Raw genomic sequence first — 20,231 nt, forward strand, 5'->3', positions numbered from 1 at the left:
AGTTGAGTTAACATAGAGGAGAGGAGCCTGGGAGACACTTTGCGTCGGGTAAGTTAGACGCCTTGCAGTCGCAGGGAGCTTCTCATTTATGTAAAGGGTATATTTATTTCCAAGTCTTATGGGTAATTAAGCTTTTATGGATATTTTTGCGCTTATATAAGTATGCATGAACGCTTGGTTTAATTACTTGTATTAATACTGTGTATCTTCGATGCATATTTCTTGGGTCAGGTGGAGCTATAGCGACAAGACCAGACAATCCCATGAAGCGCTGCTGGTTAAGCAGGATTATGTTTAAAGTCATATGTTGTTTGTTGTACCTGCACGTCGTGGTAATCTGGTGTTTTTTTTTCTGACTAAGCAACCTCGTTTGCACCGAACAGGTGTCATGCAAGTGTTGAAAGTATCTCACATGCTTGAAGTATGGGTTGAACTTTGAGCTGCATGTGGAGGGAAATGTGGTGCATCATGCAGAACAGGAGGCAACGTGTATTTTCTACATTAACATTTAACTCGGGGAGCCTTGTTGTGGTGCCTTCCTTTTTTGAGGACTCTTAAACTGTAGGAAATTGTTTCCCCACAATCTCTCTCATGTGACCTGGTAATCCCTCACCATTATATGACCTACACTGACTCATCTTTGCCTTGGATTTAACAGCTTAAACCAGGTTGAACCACACGTTTGCAATGTCCCCAAACATCCTCACCTCAAGCTTACAAAAGCATGTACTTTCAGTGTCCTCATTCTTTTAATTGTCTGTTCCTTATATGTCATCAACTACAAAATGCTACCAACAATGTAAATGAATATTTTGTCGGTCATATCTGTATCCAGTATCCAAACCATACAGTCAGAGTTGTTTTTTCTTCCTCCAGTCCGACTGATTTGACATGCCACTACCTATTTTCTTTCTCTTAGAGATTGAGGCAGGCAGATGAAAGCTCTACAAAAGTCATGGTGGGGAGCTGAGGTATTTTAGGATCAGAATAGTGGGGATATAGACCTAGATGGTGGTCACTATTGTCCCGATGAAGAGCTTGAAGCCTTTCTCCGGGGTCAAATAGAGGGCTCTGCATCTTTAGCTGGACTCTGAGGCTTTTCCATTTTCCTTTTTCTAGAGATAAAGCACTGAATTGATATGTCAAGGGGAAGAATCTGAGCTCTCGGACAGCAGTTTAATGAAATTCTTTGCCTTCCAGTGTGGCACTTTTGGCATGTCTATGAATCCGTTTTTCTACACTTGAGCATAATAAGAATACAGATTACAAACAGTGCTTTCATTCAGGAGGCTTAACAAAGCATTCCTTCAGACATAAAAGTCCCAACCTGCTTCAGTTGGGGTGAATCTGGTCTTTTTAATAGTCACTTTGGGAAAATATAATATAGTTCAGATAAATATTTTAAAAATGAGTTCAGGATATTGCCAGCTATACTGCTGTTCAGCTCTGTTTAAATTCAATTACTGCTTGACATTGGTTCCCAATCGTAATGTTTGGATGAATGGATGCCTGTTTACCTGATGAAGAGCCGATTTTTGGCTCAAAACGTTGTGTCATTGAGATCTGTTTTTTACTAAATCTTCATGAAGGTAGGACTAATTGCAGGGCTGTTGTATTAGAATTACTTTTATTTAAGTGTATAAACTAGCAATTAATGTATATTTGTAAAGCTGCAATGATTAGTCAATTGAAGAAATATTTGTATTTCTTTTTAGAGGGGAAAAAAGTCAAAATTCTCAGGTTGCAGCCTCTCAAATGACTGTAATATAATAATAAGTATGTACTTTCTGGTTTAGTCTTCACCAATAGTAAACTGAATGAATGTCTTTGGGTTATGGACTGAAAACAGCCAAAACAAGACATTTGAGGATGTCACCTTTGGCTTTGGGGAACACTTATCGCCATTTTTCACCATTTTCTGACATCTTACAGCTCAAATAACTAATCGGTTGATGGAGAAAACAATTAACAGATTAATCCATATTGAAAATAATCATTAGTTGCAAACCTATATATTTTTGCCTTTTTATTAATTACCTGAGTAACTAACAAACTTAACTCCTGGAAAGAACCTTTTTGTTTTTAACCATACCAGTCCTTTACAGTTGAGCAAAAAAAGTCTGTTTTGGACACTGCAACCAGCAGCTCCGTCTTGTTTTGTCCTGCCACCATGGTACACAGTAACAAGGACATTCTGTCTTCACGATGTTGTCCGACTGTCTGTCTGCACAGTCTTGAGAATCAACATCCCACGCACAAAGCACACTTGAAAATAATTAACCGCTATTTCTTCCTGTAGACGAGATGATTTGATTATTTTTTTTCTGCATGAACCTTGAACCTGCATGAAAGAGAAAACAGTTTGTTTGTACTTGTAATTGTAAAAGATGCTCATAACTGCCACTTAAGGAAAATATTTGCACAATTATACCACTTTGATTATAGCGTGTGAGCGGCTCATGTGCCTGTTGTTTATTTCACTGACATTTCATGAGCTCATACTTGTTGGCACTCTCAACAAGCTTATTGTTAAATCTGTACATTGTGCATATCCTCCAGCAACACGCAGAGCATTCCACAGCCTCCCACTGGCTTCCCACTAACACATAAGCAGATCTAGTGGAAGTACAGCCTGGTGTCGGTTGGTACATCAGGCTTAGCGGCCCTCTGGGTCCACATCAGGTTAGTCCTCGGCCTTTGCGGACATATGGCAGAGGTCTCTCAATTAACACCTTAGTGAGACGACCCTTCTGTCTACATGATCAAAGCCGGGCCTCCGCCGCTGAGATGTTTCACCCCCAGCCACCGCCTCCCTGTGATTATGACTCCCGCCCCTTCAGTGTTTGTTTAGAGAAAATGACTTCCACTCCACTGCGCCGTCTGAGCGGGTTGCACGTCAAATCTGGCCTTGATTTTCTTGCGGCTGGACGGTACTCGTGGAGTCTTTTGCCGTGGTGTTTTCTCTGTAATTTAATGTAGACGTAGTGCTGAGTTGTAATTTTAGTTTTTGGTCGAACATCTGTGCATGCTTTGGTCCCGTTTGTGCTTCTCTTGCATGTTTTAGTGCTAAAAATAATGCATCTGAGGCTGCTTAAATGTGCAAAGATACATTTTCTACATTTTGAGGATTTTTTTTTTACTTTTCTTTTTTTTTTTTTTTTCCTGTGAGAAAGCTTCACTGCCAGTCTCAGTGGTTGACTGTGGAGGTGAAGGGAGTTATTCTAGCTGCTCCGGTCTTCAAGTGTGGGATAAGGAGACCTACATGAGCCTCAGGGACTGCCCTGTTATTACAAGATTAAGTCTACATTTAATAGTAAATCCACTGAAACTAAACAATTAGAACTCCCCTGGAAACATCAAACCCTATTGTACTAAAGTACACATTTGATGAAAGTAAAATCTGTTTAGTGAGATATTAGGTTAGATTAGAGATACTGTAATAGTCTCTAGGCATGAACCTGGAAAATCTAAAATAACAAGGCCAGCATAGCAGATTTTAAATGGAGGACTTGTTGAAGGTAATAAAAACAAAAATGAAAAGTCAAGCTTCAGGGAATCCTCCTAAAAGATTTCCTGCAGGCTGGGCAACTGCCAGGCCAGCACCACATTGTTTGCAAATTAGCTAGGAAGTCATTATTGGAGTGATCAAAGCTCTGGCAGAATCTTTTTAAATCTGTGCTTTCTGGATTTGGAGGCTTAACAGAGTCTGAGTGGCCTGAGATGGATTGGGAAACATTTGTGTTGGCTTGGTATAGGTTTTTCTTGCATTCATTAAGGACAACTTTTACAGAATGATGAACAACGGCACATGCAGCTCACTCCTGAATCCTTGCAATGTGTTAGCTGAATGAGGGGAATGAATGAATGAATGAATGAATGAATGAATGAATGAATGGTGTATATTGGGTCCCTAGTTGGATAGGTATTCATCATTACATTTACATTTTGTCATTTGGCAGACATGTTTATCAAGAGTCTTACAAGCGAGGCCGGGCAATGCCTCAATATTCATGGTACAAATTCTCAAGTAGCTGATCATATACAGCAATGAGAGAGTCTTTTTTTTTGTTTATTTATTTATTTTTTATTAAATTAAAGTAAGAAACAACTGAAGATAGACATGTGCATGAGAAATACCATAATTCGACAATTCAGTTCAATTGCTGATGAGCGAATATGCTGCCGTTAGCATGATGGTAACATGCCAGATGTTGCATGCTGAACATGAGCATGTTGACCTCCAATAGTTGTTGTAATGTAATGAGCCTTACAGCCTCTGGGGGCCAAATGGCTATTCGCTGTTGGTTTTTTGTTTTTTTTGTCACAGTTCAGTTTGCAAAACTGTGTGTTCCAGTGTTTTAACTAGTATGTAGTGTTTAATGGTAATGTAATGGTTCAAATCCAAAATTAAAGCCAATTTTATAGCACCATAGTCAAAAGTGCTGTAAAACTTAAAACATGTTAGGTATCAAAGTTGAGCTGCAAAGATTAGTTGATTAATCGATTAGTTGCCAATTATTAAGTTAATCGCCAGTTATCGTGATCATTGATTAATTGTTTCCAAATTCTCTGAGTCCAGCTTCTCAAATGTGAATATTTTGTGGTTTCCTTAGTCTTCCATGATAGTAAACTGAATGTCTTTGGGTTCTGGGAAACAGTGATCTACATTTTTCACCATTTTCTGACAATTTATGGACCAAACAACTGATTGATTAATAGAGAAAATAATCTACAGATCAATATGTTTTTGGTACCAATGAAAAATGTTTACATTGCACAAACTATCAAACTGTCACATACTAAAGTTGGGATTAAATATCTGGTTATATTTGTAATCTTGTTTACGTGTTCTTTGATGAAATAGCTCCTGATTTAAATCAAATGTTTGCCAATTTTAGATGATTTTATTAAGGCAAAGTTCTCGTAACTTCTGTTTAAACGTTTAACATTTGAAAAGTTGAAGAAAACATTTTTGTTAAAAAAGTTTAGATTTCTCAAAGTCGGGTATTAAAGAGGTGTCATGGTTGTTGCCAAAACTCAGGAATTCAGTGTAGTATCGAATGATGACAAGACTGACTCTTTCACAGTTTCACTGCTTGTTAAACTGCTCTGTTTCTTCCTTTTTGTCCAACAAAAAGCTTGTTGAGAGGAAGCTGTCGTCTTGCTGATGGTAGACTTGATTGCTTCCTTTGCCTGAAGCCCTGCTGAGGTCCTCATCACTGCCATCTGCTGAGGCTCTGAACTAAATTAAGCAAAGTTCTTGCAGATTCTGATTCAGCTGGTTCATCATTTATCATCACTACCGCTGCATGATAGTACACCCAGAAACATGTGCAAAGCTAAATATGTCCACTAAATTGAACCGAAATGTTGACGTCTCACGACCTGGATATACTTTCATCTGTTAGTCGTTCCAACCATATAGAGAATTGTTATCTGATTCAGTCCTGCATGCTTCGACTTGTGTGAGATTTCTGTAGGGAAGGATATTGTTGCAGCGAACGTGAAGGAGTGAAGGTATTTCTCTGTGTAGCTGGGATTAACCCCAGCTAAACCTTGAAGTGTGTTTCACAATGATGTTTTGTTTCCTGGTATGTTAATCCCTTTCTTTCATTCATGCCTACTCTGTTATCATGTGCTCTTTATATCAGAAATGATCAGTAGGGATCATTAACATTTGAAGTTAATTTTGTTTTAATTGAGAGTCATGAATTGATGAGGATTTTGCAGACTTACAGATGAATTTCTTTTCATTTCTTTTGAGTGATTTCATTTTGAGGTGTTTGGATATTTTAACCCTCATCATACAGCAGCTTAAATGTTGCCTGCAAAAACATTTTTCCGAATGTCTTTGGCTTTAATAAAATATTTTGACCACGTCAGTTCTGGCAGTTAGTGCAGTGGTGGAAATGACATTGTACTTTTTAGTTTTTTCATGGTTATGATAAAGATACTGGTATGATATGTGATTTAATTACAGACTGAGAAGATGCCCTGAAGAAAACGCACACTGCCTGACAAGGCTTGCTGTTTTGATATTTTCACCACAAGGGAGAGGAGTGGCAGAAAAAAACAGTGTGGTGAGGCAGGGAACCCCAAAACACTCAATTATCTTGCATTGCCTTACCCATGTTTAAGAGAGAATATAGATGGATTTAAAAAATGGTCAAGCTATCACATAGAAAGTTCTAACCACAGCCACAAAAACATTCCTGTTTCTCCTCACAGCAATGTCTGTGGAACTGATGGAAATGATAGAGAACAGCTGCATTTTCACCAGAGCCCAACCAATATCAGACTTATCAGCATGTTTAAAAGATATATCTGATGATATATCAGCTGAAATTCATAAACATTTAACATCAGCAAATATTTTTGGTAATTATCCGTCTCAGTGTTTAGTGAGGAAGATGCAGTGAGGCAGAAGTGCAGTTTAACAACAAACTTTCTTAGTATATTTTTACTATAGTTTTTACTTTTGTAGTATGGTGACAGTTTACAACAACAGTAAACTTTGCTGGACATGAAATCCTTTATAAATAATGAAAAGAAGCAATGCAGCAAACCTCCCCCAAAAACCAGAAAAATCAAAATAGGATAAGCATAAAAATGCAGCTTATAAAACTTGTTTTACTCGCATATACACCAATTTTGATATATCTGCCGATTGCACAAACCTGCTGATTTATTTGGCAGTCACACAGTTTGGTTTTGTTGTTTAGGTGATCCACAAAAAACGTTTCTTCATTTAAGTGGGAACAGATTTGAAGTAGCATTGAGTCAGTAGCAATAAAGTGCTCCAATGTAGTTTTGTTATCAAGGATTATAGTATCACTTGTGCAGTTTTCCTTTTCCAACCAGGCTAAAAGTACATGTGGCTACCATAGCTATTTTTGTGGTTTTATGAAGTAATAATGTGCACCAACAGATCTACTATACCTGCTATCTACTGTCATAGTCTTTATGATGGTAAACTGAATATTTTTGGACATTTTAGGTTGCATCTGTCTTGGAAACAGTGATTGTCATTTTCAGAAATTTTAAAGACCAAACAACTGAATACATTAATCAATAATGAAAATAATCGTTAGTTGCGGCCCTAATTGTAATGAAAAATGTGTCACTGAATGCAACAGTTTGGCTCTTTTATTGTCATCCAATGCAACACTGTCAAAATGCTTCTTGATGAGAATCACGGACCAGCTGCGTCAGTGAAGGGTTGTCTTACTCATAGTGCAGCTTATTGTCCCTCTAGAAGAAGAAGAAATACTTTATTGATCCCCATGGGGAAACTGATCCTCTATTGACCCATCCTATATACACACTGGGAGCAATGGGCAGCCGTAGTGCAGTGCCTGGAGACCAACTCCAGTTCTTTTGCCAGTGTCTTGTTCAGGGGGAGTATTAACCCTAACATACATGTCTGATAGTTTTTGGGGGAACCGGAGCACCTTGCGAAAACAGACGCAAGCATGGGAAGAACATGCAAACCCCATACAGAAAGGACCTGGGACAGCAGAGGTTCAAACCCAGAACCTTCTTGCTGTGAGGCAACAGTGCTAACCACTGAGCCACAGTGCTGCCTCCCTGTAACCCCAGCATCCACCACCTTTGGCAGCAATTAAAACAGGAGTTTTTGTGTTACTGGTTCATTTATTCTCACCACTAGATTACCACAATACTTTGGTGGCTCTGTAGTACTGCAGAAATATAGAGATTTGAAAACATTCAACATGTATATAAACCATCTATAGCTGTTTATGTCAGAGGGAAGTGTCACTTTGCCATTTTCCTTTCTGTACTACTTGTGAACGAAAGGCGAATCTTCAAAAATCCCTCCTGTTTCTTATACGTTAAGCAGGACAAGGCAGGTGCAAAGGGAATTCAGGGCTCAATTGATACTGTGATAATCCCTCAGCTATGCAGGCATGCACAGACTTTGCCTGTCAAGTTGAAGCATTCCACAGGAAGGCAGTCTGGGCAGTCTGCTTGAATTTAGCGTGAACTCAACCCTCATCAGGAGAACTAACCGGCCGTAAACAGGTGGCGTGCAAGCTTTGTTTACCACAAGCACCATATCCTAATTATAACAGTTTTATCTTCCCTTACATATAATACGCGTTTATGAAATATTTTTGTCCTCAAAAGTTAAATAAGGGCATGCTGCAGAGTTACACCTCTCCGAAACATAGCAAGAGAACTGAAAAAGGTTACCAGCAATCTCCAGTAATTACAGTATGTAATGAGAAGTCACTTAACTGCATCCTGCTCATCGCTTTAACCTTAATCTATGATGCTCGACAATGTGCTCACATGCAGCTGTTTGGGTGATGATTTGTATGTTTGATTAGTTACTTCCATATGGGCTCATAGGTAGGTAGGTAAGTAGATGCTGTTACTCCACTTAAAATCTCAAAGCATGCTCACCTTCTGTGGGCTTAAAAGGCGGCTTTGTAGTTTGCTTCCTCACAGAGAACGAAGGCTGAGGTCAGTTTGGATTCATGTCGCTCACAATGGATCCCTGTAAATTTCACAGCTGAAAAAAAGTCTCAAAATGTTCATAGAAACTCTACCCACGCCATAAGACTACAAAAAAGTCAGTATATAGTTTTAGGGCTGCAACTAACAATCATTTTCATCATTGATTAATTGAAAGATTATTTTCTTGATTAATCGATTATTCGTGTGGTCTGTAAAATGTCAGCAAACTGCAAAAAATGTTCACAAATTCCCAGAGTCCATGGTGACTTTCCAAAATGTCTTGTTGTTGTTGGCAACCAACAGTCCAAAAACCCAAAGATAATCGGTTTATCATCCTAGAGGAGTATGAAAATATTCACATTTGGGAAGATGGATCCAGTGAATTTTTGCTTAAAATACGGCTTAAACAATTATTCATTTATTAATTTATCATCCAAATAGTTGCCACATAATTTTCTAATCAATTAATTGACCAATTGTTGCAGCTCTATGTAGTTAAACTTTCAGTGGAGGCGTATCCCAGTAATCTGATCGTAACATGTTTACATTTTTCTTTTAAAGCATGTTGTTCTTGCAAGCAGAATCATGCTTGTTTGTGTTCCAGTTGTATGCAATTGATTAACCGTCATGTCACTCCCACAGTCAAGACAGGTAGTTATTACCACTCGATTAAATTATACAGGTGCAATGCTACCAAACCTGGCAACCTCACTGAGAGGACAAGACTTAAGGTTACAATGCACAATAACTGCACCCTTGCTGTTTTTTGGCAAGAAAGGGCAGCAACATAAAGCTCCCACTACCATTTTTTTTTACATTTCTGTTCATGTACAGTGGCTAAAACCAACAAGGTAAGATTTCACAATATAGCTTTATGCTAAGCTCGACAAACTGGTCCTCACTCCAGCGCCGTACAAGTACACACAGACATATAGATAAGAATATTGATAACAATGATATCTTGGTAAGAAAGCAAATAAGTGTTTGCCCCAAAACGTTGAACCTTTCTTTTTAAGAAGTTGTCTTACATGTTTGAATTTTAATAACTGATTATTTGTTGTAGTCATTTTCTTTAAGCAAACATTGAAAAGATTCACTCGTTCTTGTTTCTTGAATGTGGGTATTTGCTGGTTTTCTTAGTCTCCCATAATAGTTAACACCTTTTGGGTTGTTGATGGATCATTTTATTGTCTTTTTTTTCAATAGATTATTGAGAAAATCTGCAAATTAATCAATAATGAAAACAGTTTTTACTCGCAGCTCTTGTTTTAGTCACTATTAGAATCCTTTCTATTTTTTGACCACAGCCTCTTCTCACCCATGAAGCAGCAAACTATGAACTGAAAAGAGTTTCCAACCTCATTTGAGGCCCACAGGTGATGTGTTTCATACTCAAAAGATAAACTGGGTGGAATGTCACTTTAATGAGAGGTAAGAAGTACTTTTGCAGCTTGCTTTGTTACAGCTTTTTACCCGAAGGTGAGTGGAAACACCTCCGATTTCTCCACACTTGCATTAATTCCTACACCACAGAGAGAGCCGTTGAATTCGTCTCCTGCCAGGGATGCCACTGTTTACGGCTGAGAGAACCCCAGAGCCTCAGCCCTCTAGTCACCAGGCTGCTCATATTACAGTCTCCCTCACTGGCTGGTATTGTCAGGTTACAATGTGTGTGTGTTTGGTGGTTGTGTGGCTGTGTTGTGATTGGCCCAATGCTCTGCCGTGTGAGACAGCGCCGGGTGACGTCTCCATGTTAATCCCTCATTTCTCTCCGGGATGTTTTCTCTCTGGTTGAACTGGGAGCCGTCTGTGAGTCACAGCTGAGGGGAAATGCATTCCACAAAATAACTTTTGAGACTTTTAGGAACTGAGTAAGGTGAGTGCAAGATATGTTCCAGAGTCGGTAAGGCCGTCTGCAGTCACCAATACAACTGTTGCATTGTTTTCCGTAGATGTCTTCAGTTTGCGAATTGCTTGTTTTGAATTCATATAACCTGCCGATGCCAAAACCTCTTTTTTTTTTTTTTGTTTTTGCTTTATTCACAGTTTGCATGCTCAGTGCAACAGCGGAATTCAGCACTGGACTCTTATCTCTGTGCAAAAGATAACTGCAAACCTCCAGAGAAAACAGGAAAAATGCAGTTATCACTCACATAACTGTGCACATCATCTAACGGTGTGCAATCGTTTTTTTCTTTCATAAGATTATCCACTTGGAACGTGCATGTATGGAAAGTTTTTCTGCCCAGAAACACCCGCTGTGGCATCAATACTGTTTTCTAGATTGTTAAATAGAGTGACATCAAACTCTGTTGCTGTTCGTATCAACGTGATTGCCTGAAGTCTAGTATATAGAGGAAAAACTGGTGAATGAGAGCAGCTCAGTTGATATCTGTAAGATGGTGTTCACTGGGTTTGAGGGTCTGGTCAAGGTTTCGGGGGTGAGGGGGGGGGTGTCTGTTGTGTCTACAGCTGCTGCTTTACACATTCCCAGTGAAGATCCAGTCACTCTGACCCCCTCGAGGCCTGCTGGGGCTCATCTTGGTTTGTTGCCATGTCTGGCTGTGTAAAAATGCCTTTTTTTTCAAAAAGAGGACACTAGCTGATATTCCTTGTGTCGAGGGTGCTTTCACACTTAACCTGTTTTGGTGTAGTTTAAACCAACTACCAGTTTTGTTTAGTTTGTTTAGGTTGGTGTGAAAGTTGCGGGCTCTGGTGCCGTGAGTTTATGGTGTGAAAGCAAAGCAGGCCAACCGCAGGATTTTATGACAGGAGATATGTGATTGTAGTATGAATTTAAAAAGCTAAAAGACTATAAATAAATGCATCAGGTTCAGTAAAGTGCAGCATGACTTACTGTCACTCACCAGAATTTGATTTCCCAGCGTGGGTCCATGTAGCGTCGACGACTTAGGATGACAGTCACCAAAACCGTCCAGTGAATGTATGTAACCTCATGTTTACTCTTCTTGGTTTGCTCTCAAAATGCCAGAGTGGGCACAAAACAGACCAGAGCTAAAAGGCAACCAAATAACTAAATTATAGATGTGAAAGTGACCTAAGACACATTCAATGACGTATTTATCACACTTGTAAACCGAAGGGCCCTAATGTACCGAGCTGACTTCGAAGAACTAGACCAAGACCGATGGATTTGTCACTTCACCTCTTATTTTAAAAGTGCACCTGAACCCACCACAATGACTACAGCTGTAAATTCTGTGCATGCATGTGAAGACATTACTAGTCAGTAGTCTGTCTTCCTAATCCCAAAAATTACGAAACTAGCCGACCAATTTCAGGCTGCTGTAAACCTGATTAAACAGTCTTGTTATATGTTCAGAATACGGCTGGGGATTGGGGACATGTCTGAACACTACGCTACCACGATTCCCCTGAAAATACACACATGGCCCTATTAGATTCACTGTAAATCTATGTAATTTATTGCAAGCTGCTGAGTGAGGAAGTTAAGTCTGTGGAGGCGGCCTTGTGGAAGTAAGCTAGGCACTTTTTTTGTGACATTACAATTTATAGCCGTTTCAACACAGGTTGCAGCATTCCTAAGTTCTTTAATGGGAAGACTTGCTGTAAAATATGTCGTGATAAGGATGAGTGTCACTGCCGTTGAGCGTCCAAATGAGGCGTCTAATGCGTTAAAGTCAACACTTTTAAGATGTGGTACCAACTCTTTGTCAAATTCTTTGAATTTGAAGCAAAAAAGATGTAAGACAATCTATCAGTTTGGGGGACTTTTCTTCTATTTTAAAGTAAATACCTGATTCCCACTGGTCATGTGACAAAACTTGTAGTAATTTACTACAGTCAGATGAAGACAAGAATGGACTGAAGTCCTCACATCTGTGGTAAAGCTGTTTTCCTGGTTGAAAGTCTTTCATAAAACCAGTCTGTGGCCACATGCCTTCAGAATTTTCCATAAGCACCGGCTGCCGGCCAAACAGCTGACTACTAATTTTAGTCCAGTTGGCTGGATTCAGCTTGATTCTAATAAATTAGTTTTGATTAACAAGTTCTCTATGCGTGTACATTTGTGACCACTAACAATGCGAACATGATGATAGAGAAGAGTGCCTATCTGTATCAGTCCCGTTCTCACATCATGCTCTATATGAATGTCTGTGTGTGTTTGTGTGCACTCGACTGAGAGGGAGTAGAGAGCGTAGAGAGTCGTCTTCAGTGTTTGACAAATATTAACAAAATAATTGATGACAAAACACAAGAATTGCGCTGATTGCACAGACGAGGGACATCCTCATTAGACGAGCTACTATGGAAAACACGGGTGGCAGCAACCTGATGATTGCGTATTACATGCATGCTGAAAGCACCATATTCTGCATATACGCCGCACACATGTTTATGGGCTTAATGAATGAATGAACGATCTTTTATTTACATTGAGCTTTTTACAGCAGAGCCATCTCTAAGATACATTGCAAACAAACACTAAGACAGGCAATGTTGTCAAAGTAACAGGCTTATGTGATATGAGGAAAATGTTGGCTTTGCCTCAGCCTGACACTGTAATTTGAGTGTATATGATGGAATAGTGGTATTACAATGTGCTAGAGGCCACCAAATTTGGGCTTTTACAGCCAAAATCTTTCTCTGGGGGGCGGGGGGGGCGGGTCAAGGCATGTCTCTGGACCTCCATAGCTGGCTACTTTTTTCCCATTGGCTGGCTACTCCGTATCCTTGTGAAAAAGCCCTGTGCCTTTGATTCAGTGTATAAACATCTTCCTGATGAAGGTTGGGCATTTCTCAGTAAACTGTTAAACTCTTGCGATCAGTGGGGCTTTGTTTACAGTGGAGGTTGACTCCCTGGTGACACCATTGATCTTATCTGCTCCGGTTAAAGCTTCTGTGCACATGAAGGCCTGCCGTCGGCATACCACATAGGGAGCGTTTTAATATGCGGCTGCGTTTGCAGGAGGCTGTATTTCAACATACCATTTTAATTACGGAGCGAAAATACTTGTGTGATCTTGTGTGAACTCTGAAATTAACACAAAGATGAGTGAGTGAATGTGTAATGGTTTGCACTTTTATTGTGATAAAGGTTTTTTGCTGATAATTGTATGTGTTCGTTGCTGTCAGTGCAATGCAGGATGTCCACGGTGTTTGACTTGAGTCCTCATCACTGCACTGCGGTGAAGTCAGCTTGACAATGGCTCTGTAGCCTCTCAGGTTTCAGTTTCCACAAAGTGAGGGACAGATCACCAAGGCAACACCGTCCACAGGTTCCCCGACCTATCCCGTGCTCCTCTCTGAGGAGTGTAGAGCACAAGGTGACTCTGCCAGGTGATAGAGATCTGGAGATGAAGCTGGTTATTTATCATATTGGCATTTCTCAGGAATCTCAACAAGTTATGCCAAGTTGTTGTTTTTTTTTTTGGTATAACCTATAATTACTGCGCTAGTCTCAAAAGGCTTCACAAACACCCACATTACAAAGAATGAAAATGACTTAATGACTAAACCACCCTTTAAGTGGTACATTTGTCTGTTTTGTTCGATTTGTTAAGGCTGGCATGAAAGCAGTCATTAGGGTTGGGGCCAAATGAGCACCCAAGACCACCTGAAAAGGTGAATCCTGGTCTGCTTTCAAGCAAACTCTGGTGTGGACTGTTTGTGGTGTTTATAGATATGTGATTTTTTTTCTTTTTAAGCATGAATTGAAAAGCTAAACTGCTGTTAGATTGAAACAACATATGTGCTGATTGTGGGAACTGTTAAGGAAGCCGCCATGACGAGATTATTTGGTAACCAGATAAAAAATACCAGACTCGTCAAAGATAAGAGAGAACATTACAAGGAATATTTTGCACATATGAAAACATAATTTGAATATCTTCAGTAGTCTACAGAATAAACCAAGCAGGTCTGACATATGCACAATCCAAGTTTTTTTTTTTTTCTTAGTTTATCAATAGCATGTAGCTTGTTAGCTTGAGTGCTTGCTGTTGTTAATGGTTGTCTTTGCTGCAGTAACACATGTGGCCACTGGGAGAAATTAGCAGCTGGCAGCACCGTATCCACCTCCTTTAAAACATCCATGTGTGCAGCACATGCTTTGGACACATTTTTCCTTCCTTCCAGAGTGCCGCATAGTATATACACTATACTATATGATTTATAATTTCAAACACTTAAAAAGTTACAAAGTAGTGTGTATAAACATAGTGCACCCAGTAAGAAATGATGATTGACTTCAGATGCATCAGAGGAAAGCGGAAACCACAGAACAGAGACAAGTTAAAGGAAGCAGAGTGCAATCCACATCACATAATGTTAGATAAAGATAATTATCGCCCTTTAGATCATAATTGTATACAAAATGAGTTTCTATCATGTCTGACTGGAAAAGGGTTGTTATATAACTACATCTACGCAGGGAGTGAATTATAACTGAAACAACATGGTTATCGTTCAGGATAATGCCTTGTTGACATAAAAGTGTTGTAAATGTTTTATTAATGCAGTAACATCATTGGGATTGTGTTATGTTTATTGGTGCTGCTGCTGCTACAATATAACTCATGTTATCGGTTAAAAATCTCCAGCTTTCATCATCTATAATTAGCTCTTTTTATTGAGAGGAGTTGCAATAATCCTTCATTTACTGGAAAGTCTTATGGCTGTGTGCTTTAAAGCTAGGGTAGATAATGTATTTTAGAAGCATTTTTTTTGTTATATTTGTTGAAATTCTCTGTGCATCCCAACAGCAATCAATATATCAAATGCTCTGATGATAAAAATAAAAAAAATCAGGTATCTGTGGCTGGTGCAGGCCTGCAATAAGTCTGTTTAGTCGTTTCATTCGGGTCAAATGAAATGATTGGACGGGCTAACTGTCTGTCTACCTGCCTATCAGCGCGCACTCTGACCAAGCACTCATTATGCATGAACTGAGTCTGCAACACAGAAAGTTTGGAGGCCAGGCGAGCAGTGTGATACTGATGGATAGGACGTGACGGGACTGCTGCTCTCCTCCTGCAATTCTGCAAATTCTGCAAAAAGAAAATATCAACAGAAAGCAGAAAGAAAAGCAACATGTTATCATCAGACTATTGCCTGAAGTGCGGGAGAAACTGAACAGCGCATTATCTTATCAACAACACCGTATCAAGAGACTTTCAATGCGAGTGAACTCGCCTCCCAGAAGTGAAACGCGATATCACGCAAATTCAAGCAGGGAGATGGGTCACTCATTCCTGTTGTGGCGGACTTCGAACAGGTGAGACGCGGCCCTGTTTACCGTTTACTAAAGCTTGTCGCGCCTTGAGAGGAAGATGTGTGCGTGAGTGAGTGCAGTAACTGTCGTTGCGTGCACGTATGAAGTGTGTGCATGTGCAAGTGCTTGTCTGGTGGGGGAGCTGCAGGAGGAGGGCTGTATTTTCAAAATCTGTATTTTCAAAACTGCCTTCCACCAGCTTTAATAATGTGCATGCAAAACTGTTGAAGATGGGTAATTTACCAGCAATTCACAAAGGGAGTCACACACACACACGTGACATCCTCACTCCTGCATGGATTAAAAACTTCAAAAGATGTCCACGTGCCACTGAGATGCTGTATCACTGAACCAGTTTTACAAGCTGTTGAAAGCCAGCCTGCTTTGTTTATTCAAATGAAAAGTGTGCTTGCTCTTTTATAACTCTTTAGGACTCAGGGCAGCATCATGGTTTGAGTAGAGCTGCAGCGATCAGATTAGTAAAGCCACAGAAAATTCATCACCAACTATTCGATTAATTGTTTTGAGCCATTTTTTTTTTTAAAAAGAAAAAAATGCCAAAATTCTCTGGTTCCAGCTTCATAAATGTTTTGACAATTTTCACCATTTTCTTGCATTTTTTACACCAAACAACTTATCGATTTAAGTGAGAAAATAATCGACAGATTAATCGATAATGAAAATAAAAGTTAGTTGCAGCTCAAGATTTGAGATACTGAACAGGTGCTATATATGGACCCCCAAAAAACATTTATTATATAAATTTAAACAATATATTATGAAATAATTTGCTCCAGTTAACTTGCACAACAACAATGCTAAAGTAGCTAACTGTTAATTAGCCATCTGGATGTTGTAAAATACAGTTCAAAGGAAATAAGTAGGCTCACTTTGTAGCTATTTAGCACAACTAGGCTAGAGATGCTACCTAGCTAGCCATCTAAGTAATTAGCTTGGCTTGTCTTACTTAGCTTGATTTGGTACTTGGCTAACAGGAGCTAGCTGGTTAACCAAAGGGGCTGGCAGAAAATTAGGCTGAAGTTAGATTGTTTTGTTTTTTTTTTGTTTTGTTTTTTACAAAGTGTATTTTGTCAGCTGTTCTGTAAGGAAAAAGAACAGTTTTGGGTGTTGATAAATATATTTTACCAGCTTAAATTACAGATTGGCATATTTTTATTGTTAGTGGCTAATAAGACGAGTTCCACAACAACTTGAGATTCTGTTGTTAAATTTGCTCTTAACAAACTGGAGTTTGTACTGTACTGCATATACTAAGCCAAAGATATTTTCATATTTGAAACAATAGAAAGATGAGTTTACTGTATATTGCAGTTCACAAACCGCAACAAGAGTGGTTAGTTTCTACTGAAATGTTGTGTATGTGGTTGTGTATCAAGCTGACTGGTCTGAAAATAAAAACCCTGCATTATGAATTTAATGTTGGTCATTTTGGAGTCGCTGAGTGATTGGGATCAGTTTTCCAATGAGTTCATCTTTGGTGGACAGTTTAAACAAAAACGGGGCATGGCAGTATAACGTTTCCTTGCCAGGTTTTGACCACAGATGTAATAAATAACGTTTGACAGTGCCAGTTTATCTGTAGCTCATTGTTGATACAACTACCCTCCCTTCCTCTCTCATCTGGTTAGTTTGCATATTCAGTGACATCTGCCACCAAACCTCTCCACAGGCAAATGCTGATTGTTCCTGCCCTCCAGCATCGCTGAAATAATAGCAAAGCACGGGTCACCACTCATGTCAATATTTGTTCATGGACAGCGCCTTCAGGGCAGGTGCTGACTGTTTTAGAGAGGCTTGGTGATGTTAGAATTTATGGTAAATGTGTTTTTTCTATGGCTTTAATGCAGAATCATCAAGCTGATCTGGGCCAAATGTTTATAACACAGTACAGTACTTCTCAGCTCAGATAACAAATAATCTTTGATGTGAAAACAAAAGAGTAAGAGATTTTATGTGAGGGTAAATTATGGAATTAACGGGATATTAATTGAGTCTGATGGTCGGAAAATGAAAAGTAAGGTATTTGTATCCAGTCTGGCAGCCGGATTGTTTAGCTTGGAAATGGTGCACTGTCAGGCTGACATGAGGCCGTACAGCTAAATTATTTCATATTTTCACAGCATTTTGTTCTCCAAAGTACTTTTTAAAAATGGTTGAATTTCCCTGCAAGTTTAGGTGAAAGATGAGCAGAATGTTGCTCAGAAATTCAAGCTGTGTTGTCGGCTGTAGCAGCTTAAAATGGAGAACGGTAGACAATGTAGAAAAACTTTTGCCAATGAAAATGGCAGAGGTAGAGTCTTCATCGGGAGCAGTAATTTTATACATGGCCAAAGCAAATCTGTCATCAATTAAGTACATTTCTATATCCACCAACTTACACCAACCCAGTTCATTTGGAAGTAAGTTTGCTGCTCAGATTGTCTTGACAGATCTTCAAGAAGAATCTTAACCGCTGTAATGTGAGAGTTATCTGTTAAATTAGCAGCTTTGTAATACCACCAGAGCATATATGATTGGTTTAGATATTACAAGGGTTAATGTCCATTTGTAGTCATTTGTTTTCCCTCTACTCACCGAAACAAACACTCTGAATAATAAAAAAGGAATAGGTGCTAATATTGAAAAAACAACAAAATGGTGAAAATAAGATTCAAATACAAATACAAATATTTTATATGTTTATTCTTACACTGCAGTTAAACATTCGTTGAGGGCTGCAACTAACAATTATTTTCATTATTGATTCATTTGCTGATTATTTTGGTCCATAAAATGTCAGAAAATGGTGAAAAAGTTGATCACTGTTTCCCACAACTCAAGGTGACATCCTCAAATGTCTTGTATTGTCCCGACCAACAGTCCCCACCCAAAGATTCTCAGTTTACTGTCATAAACGACTGAAGAAATGAGAAAAATGGAAATTTTCTTCTTACTGACTCAAAGCAATTAATCACTTATCAAAATAGTTGACCATTAATTTAATAGTTGACACCTAATTGATTAATCGACTAATTGTTGCAGCTCTACACTCGTTGTGTAAGTGTTGGAAAATAGCACATGAAATGAAAATATTTGTTCCCTGTTTAAAGCCGTCAGTAAAAGCCTGAAAAAACATTTTCCAAACATGAGTTTTTGTGAGCGATAAAAAGCTATGCTGAATAATTTTGACAGCAGTGAAAGAACTGTTGTTTTTTTTGTTTTTCCTCCTCTCAAACATTCCTAAAGGTGAAAATTCCCAGAATACCCTGTGAGCTAATCCCTTTGTTTTGGTGGAAGTGGGGATCCTCCCGGCGAACAGAGGACAGCCATAATGCCACAGTGTTTCCAGTGGAATGTTACTGCTATTGTAAACCAGGATGACTCCCACTGGGAAGACACCCCCCTCCTCACCCCCTCACCCCTCCTCTGCCAACACAATACAATGTGTTGCATTATACCTATGAAGGCATGCTACTGTTTTCGTAGCCTATGACCTTGTGACCGCGAGCCGAAGCCAAGATAATGAAAAAGATGACACGGAAGTCATTAGTTAGTCCCACAGTTATTACAGCTTCCTCTGCTCAACAAGGGCTGGGAATTTTCACTTTTTAAAAACACAGATAATGGAGCAAGAGTTTTTTTTTTTTTTTTTTATCTGCACGGTTTTATGTTGATGTAGACAACTGTAAGTAAAGTAAAAATTCAGTAAATGTCCCTTACTTACTCTGTAATCTGTGTTGATATAACATCAGAAACACTGTAGTTATGAAAAATCTATGTTGTAAACACTGATAGACTGATATGGAATTAAATAATTATGGTGTAATGAGATAAATTCTTCCATAGTGTGCCAGTAGAATGCAGGAACAAACAAAACAAGGGCTGCAGATATTTTCAATTATATAAAACACAGAAAAGCAGCAAATCCTCACATTTTGAAAGACTGGAACCAGCGAAGGATCGGCCTTTTTTGATACATGACATAGATGATATATTAAATATCAATATAGTGAGCAATTAATTTTCTGTTGATCTACTAATCTTTTTAGCAAGGCTGATATTGACACTTCATATTCAGACTTTAAATTTCTGATAATGATGTGTGAACATTTTTCTATCTATTACAATTTTCTTTCATATTATACATTGTGAGACACACCAAAGAAGAAATTAACATTATCTTGAACTGCAATTTTCATAGTACCTCAACAGAGAATTTATACTCTAGAATTAAATATCATTATGTTCTCTCTCTTACACATAAATATCTATTTAAGGAACAAAAGCAGCACATAAGCATCTTAAAAAACGTTAAATACCTGCCGGTTTTATTGGTGGGTAGACTGCTGGGAAACTGTTTTGCTGAGACAAGACATGTTTATTAGTATAGCAGCTTTTCAACAACAAGGCAATTCAAAGTGCTTTCCATAGAACACAAAAGGAATTAAGACAAAGTGTAAAAGAAACACAAGACTTTATAAATAAAATACATTTA

The 20,231-nt window shown here is 38.8% G+C and overlaps 1 protein-coding gene across 2 annotated transcripts in view; it reads left to right on the forward strand.

Moving 5' to 3' along the window:
* kank1a (KN motif and ankyrin repeat domains 1a) overlaps positions 1-20,231 on the forward strand; it is a 68,794-nt gene that overhangs the window by 180 nt on the left and 48,383 nt on the right. The window contains exon 2 of one of the 2 annotated variants that reach the window (XM_044331323.1): positions 3-48. The gene's annotated coding sequence lies outside the window, so the exon portion shown is untranslated. Of the gene's footprint in view, positions 1-2; positions 49-10,277; positions 10,358-20,231 lie in introns of those variants that run through there. The other variant, XM_044331332.1, reaches the window with a different exon arrangement.

The sequence above is a fragment of the Thunnus albacares genome, chromosome 2, assembly GCF_914725855.1.
Source record: "Thunnus albacares chromosome 2, fThuAlb1.1, whole genome shotgun sequence".
In the NCBI taxonomy this organism is placed as follows: domain Eukaryota; kingdom Metazoa; phylum Chordata; class Actinopteri; order Scombriformes; family Scombridae; genus Thunnus; species Thunnus albacares.